This window comes from Acipenser ruthenus, chromosome 48, assembly GCF_902713425.1.
Source record: "Acipenser ruthenus chromosome 48, fAciRut3.2 maternal haplotype, whole genome shotgun sequence".
Lineage (NCBI taxonomy): Eukaryota > Metazoa > Chordata > Actinopteri > Acipenseriformes > Acipenseridae > Acipenser > Acipenser ruthenus.
This window is the reverse complement of record NC_081236.1, coordinates 3,159,062-3,169,645: the sequence shown is the minus strand read 5'-3', so window position 1 is coordinate 3,169,645 and position 10,584 is coordinate 3,159,062. Positions and strand designations below refer to the sequence as shown.

The 10,584-nt window shown below is 41.1% G+C and overlaps 1 pseudogene; it reads right to left on the bottom strand.

Annotated features, from left to right (window-relative positions):
• Window positions 1-437: 437 nt before the first annotated feature.
• Window positions 438-5,120, bottom strand: LOC131721173 (tripartite motif-containing protein 16-like; annotated as a pseudogene).
• Window positions 5,121-10,584: the final 5,464 nt, after the last annotated feature.

Sequence of the window (10,584 nt, the reverse complement as noted above, 5' to 3'; positions counted from 1 at the left end):
CTCGCCGTTGGTGGTCATCTTCTCTCTCTCTCTCTCTCTCTCTCTATATATATATATATATATATATAACACAACAAGTACACACTTGACCACAGTAGACTCAGCAATCATTTTATAAATTACACAACACAACCTCACTCACCCCTCCTCAACACAGCCCCTCACCCACAAACCCTCCAGGTCGCTCGCCAGACTGTAGAAACTGAAATCCACCCTGATCCTCCCTATGAGAGAGAGGACTATATTAACATTGTATCTCTCTCTACTGTTTCTCTCTAGCCTCTAATCCTCTCTACAAGGAGGCCCCAGTGAGACAGAACACTGGGTTTATGTGACAGAGCAGCTGCTTTATTTTACAGAATGAATCGGCACCAACAATGTCAGACTGGACAGGCTCCACTAAGGACTGGGGAAGCCAAGCAGGGAGCTCAAGCAAAGGTGTTCTGACAAGACACAAGATGCTATTCCAGCTGGCGGATTGAGACAGAGGAACCATAGCCACCAAGCCTAAAGCCCGGATAGAGGGGCTGAGTGAATGTGGTGTGGAATGTGTGCAGGAGGGTCATTGCGTCAGATGAGACACTGTAAAATGACAGAGTGCCGGCCGGCCAGTCCAGAAACACTCCTACTCTGGGGGAGCGGAGGGCAGGTATGACAGTCTCATTGTTATTGTGCCAGGCAGAGGAACTGCTGGAACCAAAGCACCACAAACACCAGGACTTGTCATTGTGTCCAAGGAGAGAGTCAATACCACTTCCTTTTCTGCTCATTCCTTTATATGCGACTCCTAATGAAGCCACTCCCACACACCACTCAATCTCCCAGTAGCAGCGAGCAGACAGACCTTCTCTGCACAGCACTTGCAGCCATCTGGCAAATCTTTTAGGGTGATCAGGATATGGCTTGGTCACTCCCTTAAATTTCACCTTTCTGTTCCCCTCAGAAAGATACAGCGCTGAGCATACTGTGTTGAGGTCGTGTGTGAGATCACAGGCATCTGAAGACAACATGGAGGTTAAAAGAAAGATTCCTGTACTAAAACCAACTGGATCAGAACCAGGAATCCAATACAATAGAATGTGGTTTTACTGGGACTACAACAATTATCCAGGCCATGCCACATTTGTTATATTTTGTAATCTTTCATATTGAATTTGAATGTTGCAAAGAAAAAGCAAATTTGTATTTAGTATACATTCAGGCAACCTGTAAAGAAAATAAACAGTTCTTCTCCTATAATACATTTTTAAACTAAGATTTTATTCCAGTGCACTGTGTTTAGCAGTAGTCTGCTGTGCTTCACACACCGATCTTGTTGGGAAAGAACCTTTGTTACATTTAAATTCCTAGCTGGCTTCTTAATGTTCACTTGTAGAATATCCCTATACATTTCTCTATTCATGGTGCCTTCTATTAGTACAAGGTCGCCAACACCTAAAGCTGCCATACACCCCCACACTTTAATGTTGCCTGCTCCATGTTTCATTGTGGGTTGCAGACACTCTTCTTTAAATTCTGGCTTTCTCCACGCCATCACTGTCACCATATGAGCCAAACAAATTACATCTGGATTCATCCCAATCATTAAATCCCTTCTCTGCACTCTGCACTGCCTGAATAAGCACATCTGGCATTTGTTTTAAAACTTTAATATTGGAGAAAATGTGTTTATCTTTTATTTACAAATTGCCTTATATATATATAAAATACAAATAAGTAGCTTTTTCTTTGCAACATTCAGATTCAATGTGGAAGCTTACATGTCACTGTCTATATGCTCATAGTTAAATCTGGATGCAATACATCTTATGGCATGTCACAAATGTTAATTTGTACATTGCCAAATAAATAAATACATAAAATAAACATATATAGCTATCAACCACACTGTCGTCTCAATGCTCTTAATAAATACATACAGACATTAAATTAGACTAGATAGATAGATATACAGATAGTTATAGAAAACAGGCCATGCAGAACGTAGCAGTAGAGGAGAAGTGAGGAGCAGGGAGGGAGATGAAAGAGGGAGAAAAGAGAAAAGGGGTAGAGAATGAGTGATAGGGTATAATGGGGGAGGGGGGAAGAGAGTCATGTGTCAGAGAAAGAGAAGGAATGGGAAATGGAGAAAAGGAGAGAGAAAGCTCTCAGAGCAACACACACCATTAAAACACTGACTGCATTTAATCAAAGAGAAAGCTCTCAGAGCAACATACACCATTAAAACACTGACTGCATTTAATCAAAGAGAAAGCTCTCAGAGCAACATACACCATTAAAACACTGACTGCATTTAATCAAAGAGAAAGCTCTCAGAGCACACTACACCATTAAAAACACTGACTGCATTTAATCAAAGAGAAAGCTCTCAGAGCAACACACACCATTAAAAACACTGACTGCATTTAATCAAAGAGAAAGCTGTCAGAGCAACACACACCATTAAAAACACTGACTGCATTTAATCAAAGAGAAAGCTCTCAGAGCAACACACACCATTAAAAACACTGACTGCATTTAATCAAAGAGAAAGCTCTCAGAGCACACTACACCATTAAAAACACTGACTGCATTTAATCAAAGAGAAAGCTGTCAGAGCAACATACACCATTAAAAACACTGACTACATTTAATCAAAGAGAAAGCTCTCAGAGCACACTACACCATTAAAAACACTGACTGCATTTAATCAAAGAGAAAGCTCTCAGAGCACACTACACCATTAAAAACACTGACTGCATTTAATCAAAGTGAAAGCTCTCAGAGCAACATACACCATTAAAAACACTGACTGCATTTAATCAAAGAGAAAGCTCTCAGAGCAACATACACCATTAAAAACACTGACTGCATTTAATCAAAGAGAAAGCTCTCAGAGCACACTACACCATTAAAACACTGACTGCATTTAATCAAAGAGAAAGCTCTCAGAGCAACACACACCATTAAAACACTGACTGCATTTAATCAAAGAGAAAGCTCTCAGAGCAACACACACCATTAAAAACACTGACTGCATTTAATCAAAGAGAAAGCTCTCAGAGCAACACACACCATTAAAAACACTGACTGCATTTAATCAAAGAGAAAGCTCTCAGAGCAACACACACCATTAAAAACACTGACTACATTTAATCAAAGAGAAAGCTCTCAGAGCACACTACACCATTGGTTGCATTTAATCCTCCTACAAAATGATTACTCAAGCTGTTAATTCAGCCAGTCCTGTTCTCTGGGAGTGAAGTCTGGAGTACAATCATGAGTGCAGATTACTCAAAGTGGGATAACACCCCCACAGAAATCACCTTCTATTCTGTAAAGAGGTACTCCACCTCTACAGTACTCTCAACAGGGAATACACCCTGGCAGAGTTTCTCATTATTATAAACACCTAGTAACTAAATACAGAATCAGTGACCACAAATTGGCTATTGAAACTGGCAGATACAGAGCACAGTGGAGACCCAGAGGAATGACTCTATACCTAGTGCCACAGTGGAGAGATTGAGACTGAGACCCACTTCATCCTCCACTGTGAGAAGCACAGAGAGCTGTAAGAGAGATACTTCCTCAGGCTCGCAGACAGAATAGGGGGCTTTCTGCACCAGAGCCAAGAGGAGAAACTGCAGGTCTTTCAGGGGAAGAGGAGAGAAGGAGCAGTAATATCTGCAGAGTTTGTAGTATCCTGCCACAGGGCCAGAGACACACAGTAGACGAGCCAGACGCACAAATATCATTGTTTATTTTATGTCTGTTCTTTTGTGTGAATGCATCTTTGGCAATACTTGTTGAACTTGTCATGCATATAAAGTATTTGAAAGGATAAATAACATTTGAATAGAAATAAAGAGGAGTATAAATGTACTGGAAAAAGATTGTATGGATGGATATGGATACAGATATAGATAGATAGATAGATAGACAGATAGACAGATAGATGGATGAAGATCTGGAGATAGGGCAACAGGGACAGAAGCAGAAGGAGAGAAGTGAGGAGTGAGGGAGAGTGTAAGAGGAGAAGAGGGGTGGAGGGGATAAGAAGCGGGCAGAAGAGAAGGGAGGGAGAGTAATGACTGACGGAAAGGATTAAGAGGGGAAAGAAACAGGGAGAGAGGAATGAGAAAGAGAAAAAGAGAAAAAGAAAAAGAAAGAGAGGAGAGGGGAGGGGATCAGACAGGAGCTTTCAATCGAAGGTCTCAGTCAAGCAGACTTACATTTTAAAAACTGCGCTCTGTTCCTGGGCTCTGGAGCCTGCAGACTACAAACTGCAACTTCATTGACTGGAGAGAGAAACAGAAAGAGGAATGGAACCTCAGCACCTCTCTATACTGTATCCCCTTTAAAGATCTCTTTCTGGACTGCCCCAGCAGGCTATGGCCTTCCCAAACTGCCTTCTGATGGAAGTCTTGTCTCTCCTGTCAAAGAATTCTAAAGGAATCGCACTCGATTTGGTCTTTCAGTTCAGCTATTGCTTTCTCAGCCTGGAAAGAGGCGTCAGTAATGCTGGGTAAGTCTCCAGCTTCAGGAGAGGCAAAGAAAGACTGGAAAGACAGGAGAAGGGAGGAAGAAGTTTTCAGTCCAACAGAATTGAGCTCCAGAACAATTCCCCACTTCTGTCCTTCCGATCTGAGAGCAGACAGTGTTGTTTCCTGTAAAAAGTGGATGTGATCATCTGGGTGTGAGAGCTGCTCCAGCTCAGCATCCCTATTGCTCAGCTCAGTGATGTCCTGCTCCAGTCACTCCTGGGCTCCTTCAGCCTCCCTCACTGCAGCATCCTGGGCTCCTTCAGCCTCCATCACTGCAGCATCCTGGGCTCCTTCAGCCTCCCTCACTGCAGCCTTCTCCAGGGCTCCTTCAGCCTCCCTCACTGCAGCCTCCTGGGCTCCTTCAGCCTCCCTCACTGCAGCCTCCTGGGCTCCTTCAGCCTCCCTCACTGCAGTCTCCTGGGCTCCTTCAGCCTCCATCACTGCAGCCTCCTGGGCTCCTTCAGCCTCCCTCACTGCAGCCTCCTGGGCTCCTTCAGGCTCCCTCACTACAGCCTCCTGGGCTCCTTCAGCCTCCCTCACTGCAGCATCCTGGGCTCCTTCAGCCTCCCTCACTGCAGCCTAATGAGCTCCTTCAGCCTCCTGCGCACTCAATACAAAAGAGATCGGATCAGCTCACAGAGCTCTGATTGAGAGAACAAACCATTGAGAGAGCTGGAACACTGCTGGAACTCGGCTCCTCCGTTTGTTTGACCGGTTCTTTTACAACACCAGTATTAAAGAGCTGCCCAGCCGCAGTGTTAGACCTGAGAAATCACCAGTTTGAACCACACTCGGAAATGGTGCAGCGCTTTTGCTGTTAACAATAATAATAATAATAATAAACACCCAACTGTGCATAATAAGGTTGTAATTCTCTGGTGAATTGTCAGAGTCACCAAAAACACTAGGAAGAATTACATACTTATATGTTCAGCTTTATTTTATAGTATTTATTACAATACATTGTCACATAACAGATAAATTCACATTCAATCCCCTTCAGATGCTTTAAAATAGAGTTATCAGTCTTATGATACACAGGTCTCATACATGGCAATCTTATTTTACACAAGTCTTATTTTACACAGTGTACAAGACTGTAAGAATGCTGCAGTTTAGAGGAAAGTTACAATTCCCCATGTAAAATAATAATAATAATAATAATAATAATAATAATAATAATAATAGTCAGCGCCGCTTTATCGGGACGCCTCGGGAGAAGGAAAAATATCCTGAATAAGCGGCTGTCCCAATTAAACAAGAGGCAGTTGAGACGACCTGAGTGACACTTTTTTATTCTTAATGAAATGAAAAAGAATGAAATCACATCACAGTATGATTAAATGTTAAACACGTCATTTAAAAGACTCCTTCGAGTTCAACGTAGTTTACGCAATTCACACGTCACAGCGTAATCACGCACTCACTGCACTGTGCTACACGACCTTGTTCTGAAAAGCAAACTCCGTTCATCATTTGAAAATACTGTATCCCAATTAAACAAAGCAACGTCCCAATTAAACAACATAAATAGCATTGGGAAGAACCGTCTCCCAGAGCTGTAAGCAGCAATCCCGATTATCAGTATCCCGATTGGGCAGCGCTGACTGTAATAATAATATTATAAGGAAAAATGTACCCGACTGTAATAAGCTGCTGGTTTTATACAGCTGATTCTGGAGGGAATTAAAAGCAATTACCCACCAAGGCATATAGAAAAGCTGTTTTGCAATATAAAATAGGAAATATTAATATTTTTAACTCTAACAAAACACTATTCTTGAGAAATGCATTTGCTTCCCAGCACAAAGCAGACTGGCCTGTCCCAGCTCACACATATACATAGCCATGGCTGCTCTACACACACTGTTTAAACTGCTGTAATACTCAGAGTCAGACTGATCTAAAGGGAATCTGGATCACTTTTTAAATATCTCCCTGAACTTTGTTCCTCCAAGTGACAGTGAGGATTGTGTGGTATGGGAGGGGTGACAGTGAGGATTGTGTGGTATGGGAGGGGTGACAGTGAGGATTGTGTGGTGTGGGAGGGGTGACAGTGAGGATTGTGTGGTGTGGGAGGGGTGACAGTGAGGATTGTGTGGTGTGGGAGGGGTGACAGTGAGGATTGTGTGGTGTGGGAGGGGTGACAGTGAGGATTGTGTGGTGTGGGAGGGGTGACAGTGAGGATTGTGTGGTGTGGGAGGGGTGACAGTGAGGATTGTGTGGTGTGGGAGGGGTGACAGTGAGGATTGTGTGGTGTGGGAGGGGTGACAGTAAGACTGTTGGGTTATGTGTAGTAGTTCTGTTTGCTGTGAGACTGCAGGGAGCGACTGCTACCGAGTGAATGCAGGTTTTAATTTTTTAATTTTCTTTGTTGTAGCTTTAAGAGTGTCTGCAGCTTTTAATATTTATTTTATACACTATGAAATAAAGTTTTTGCTCCATTGTATCATTTTGCAGACGACTACTGGCCATGATTGCCTTTGTATGGATGTACTGAGAAATTAAGCTTTTATAGGATTTACCTGAAATACGTAATTACCATTTCTGATTCAATTTACACTTTTGGTCCAGCGGTTCCCAAACTGTGGTAAAACGAGACAAATTGTGTAATGGCGAACATTTTTAGGTTTTCTTTTGCACTTTCATAATACTTGTCATACACAGACAAAGCATTAAAACACATTGGGAATTGCTTTTAATTTCAGGTGTGAAACGGCGTGTGACGCTAGTTAGTTTCAGAAACAAAAAGAGAGGCTGTGCAGTGCAAGACAATTACGTAGCTGCAGGACACTTGAGATGTGTATTGCTGCAGAATGCAGGCTCCCACAGCATAGCTCTCACAGGCAGCTCACACAGGGTAGTGCTGCGTGCGCAACTCGTAATAGACATCATCATTATATGCTACAGCCCGATCACATAAGGGTGATGAATTTAGGTACTAAAACTAAGTTTATTTCATAACAATAACCAAACCCTAAACCTAAGGTTCGTGGTGTATTGGCCGTGGATCACCAATTAATTCTCACTGGGTAATCACTATGTTCAGGGTTCTCCCCCTCCCACACCTTGTTTATGGTCATGTTTTAGGGGTGTTAAGGATGAATGGTGTAAATTACTAGTTGTGCACGCAGCACTACCCTATGTGAGCTCCCTGCGAGAGCTACGCTGTGCGAGCCTTCGTTCTGCAGATATATACTCTTGGGGACACTTGGGTTCACCGCCCTGGCGTGCATGTCTATTGCACACCTCCAAGAGGTACCAATGAGAACAAAGAGACAATGACACACAGAACCCTCACCACCAATCACCATACAGTGCAAATTATATGTATTATATTTAGGACTTATGTTTTTCGTTTTCTATTAATTACATTTTTTGGTGCTTATTTTTTAGCTATTTTCGAGTTTTATGTAAATGTTTTTTTCAGGGCGTTCGCTTTTTATATACTGTATGAAATTATTGTTTTCAGTTACTTTCCAAAATGCTTGGGCGGTTTTTTCTGTCACAATATGTATAGTAACTCCACAGTACTTGCACACTTGTGCCCTCTTTCCTTTGCTGTCTTCCACAATGAAATCATTATGCTCACGGCCACATTCTTCAGGGGTTTTGTGTGTAGACATTTTTTTACATTTCATAATTCGCAACTCTGTTTGAAATCCTCTGTATCTTAATTGAAATACAGCTTTAAATTAAATACATACTGTATAAAGGAAATTTTGGCTGGTATTAAATTCGGCAGATTTATACATTGGGGGAATTTTTTTCACAACACCTTCACAAAAAAAGTCAATTTTGCATTTATACTTTTAATTCCAAAAACATTTACATAAATGTTTACTTAATTAAATATTCTGATAAAACACTATCTCATTTACAATAACTTGTTATAGCATAAAAACATAAGAAAGTCAATAAACGAGAAGAAGCCAATCGGCCCATCTTGCTTGTTTGGTTGTTAGTAGCTTATTGATCCCAGAATCTCATCAAGCAGCTTCTTGAAAGATCCCAGGGTGTCAGCTTCAACAACAACATTACAGCGGACTTGGTTCCAGACTCTCACAATTCTCTGTGTAAAAAAGTGCCTCCTATTTTCTGTTCTGAATGCCCCTTTATCTAATCTCCATTTGTGACCCCTGGTCCTTGTTTCTTTTTTCTGGTCGAAAAAGTCCCCCGGGTTGACATTGTCAATACCTTTTAGAATTCTGAATGCTAGAATCAGATTGCCGCGTAGTCTTCTTTGTTCAAGACTGAACAGATTCAATTCTTTAAGCATGTCTGCATGACATGCCTTTTAAACCTGGAATAATTCTGGTTGCTCTTCTTTGCACTCTTCCTAGAGCAGCAATATCCTTTTTGTAGCAATATCCTTTTTGTAGAAAGGTGGCCAGAACTGAACACAGTATTCTAGATGAGGTCTTATTAATGTATTGTAAAGTTTTAACATTACTTCCCTTGATTTAAATTCAACACTTTCACTATATATCCGCTCCATTTTGAGGCTTCTCCTCTATTCAGTACTTTCTGTTTTGTACATGTTAACCACTCCCTAATCCATGTGCATGCATTTCCTTGAATCCCTACTGCGTTCAATTTGAGAATCTTTTATGCGGGACTTTGTCAAAAGCTTTTTGGAAATCTAAATAAACCATATCGTATGCTTTGCAGTTATCTATCCACTGTCGACGTTGCATCCTCAAAAAAATCAAGCAGGTTAGTTAGACACGATCTCCCTTTCCTAAAACCATGCTGACTGTCTCCCAGGATACGGTTACCATACAGGTAATTTTCCATTTTGGATCTTATTATAGTTTCCATAAGTTAATGTTGCTGGTGTTTTAGGCAAATTAAATTATACGTGTGAATTTGGTTTAAGGAAATGGTAAAATATTCTTATGCAATTCAGCCTTAGTATTTACTTTCGTGCGTTCCGTACATATTTGTCTTAAGTTCAAACAATTTAAATTTAAAGAAAAATACGGTAAGCCATACATATGTGCGCGGCTTTATTATGCGTTTTTCATGTACGAAAAAAAAACGAAACAATATTGGTACGAATATCAAATTCCACTAACAATACATACTTCGGATATTTCAACGTGGCGCCAACATTTCTGCAGAAAAAATAGGTTTTATGGGTGTGATTCGCTAGATATTTCAGGATTTAAGATGCTAGGTTTCTTAAAAAAAAAAAAAAAAGATTTCTATCTTGTAACGAGAAGTAACACTTAAAATATAATTAGCTGGAACCTATCACTCAGATTGAGCCCTCCCCTCTCCGCCTCAGTTCTTGTTTGGTAGCGCACTACAAGAAGGGCTTAACCCTGAGCTTCGTACTAAATTGGTACCAAATAGTACGCAGCTAGGATGAGCCTGAGATAGTACCGTATTAGCTAGACTGCAACTTATTAGTATAAGTTCGTTGCAATTGACCCGTGGTGCGTAGACCAGGGAAGTGCAGTGCATAGGGGTAGAGCTATAGATCTACAAGTGCAGTCTAAAAAGGTGGACCCCAGTTTGGCTGTTAAACGCATTTTTCCACTAGCCAACACAAACAAGTTGTTAAGCATGAGAAAGGCAGACAGAAATCAAGCATATCCTGTAGACTTCATTTGCTAAACTTAAATAAATGATCAACAAAATAATTTTATATACCGTACAGGCGAAAAGAATGGGAAAGAGTTTTAAAAACTTATCGGGTGTTTACTTCCAACAACCACTAACAACTAGTTCCCTTTCTGGACACGCCCATGAAAACTCTCCTAGCAGCATGATGTAAACCGGGCGGACATAATTGCCTAGGCAAGAAAAAGGCATTGCGCATGCGTCAGTGTTGTGGTTCCTCAGAAACTCCCAGTTGACTGTATCAGCGCAAAGCTTTAAATGACAAGCAGCTATTTCTTAAATTTAGCGACAGCACAAAGAAATCGCTACCTTGCAAAATTAGCGATTAATACAACCACACTACATATCCATTTGACAACGATGTCAGGACGAGATTATTTTCAAATGATTTAAAAAGGCTTCCAGAGATAACATACCCAGACATCTAGCA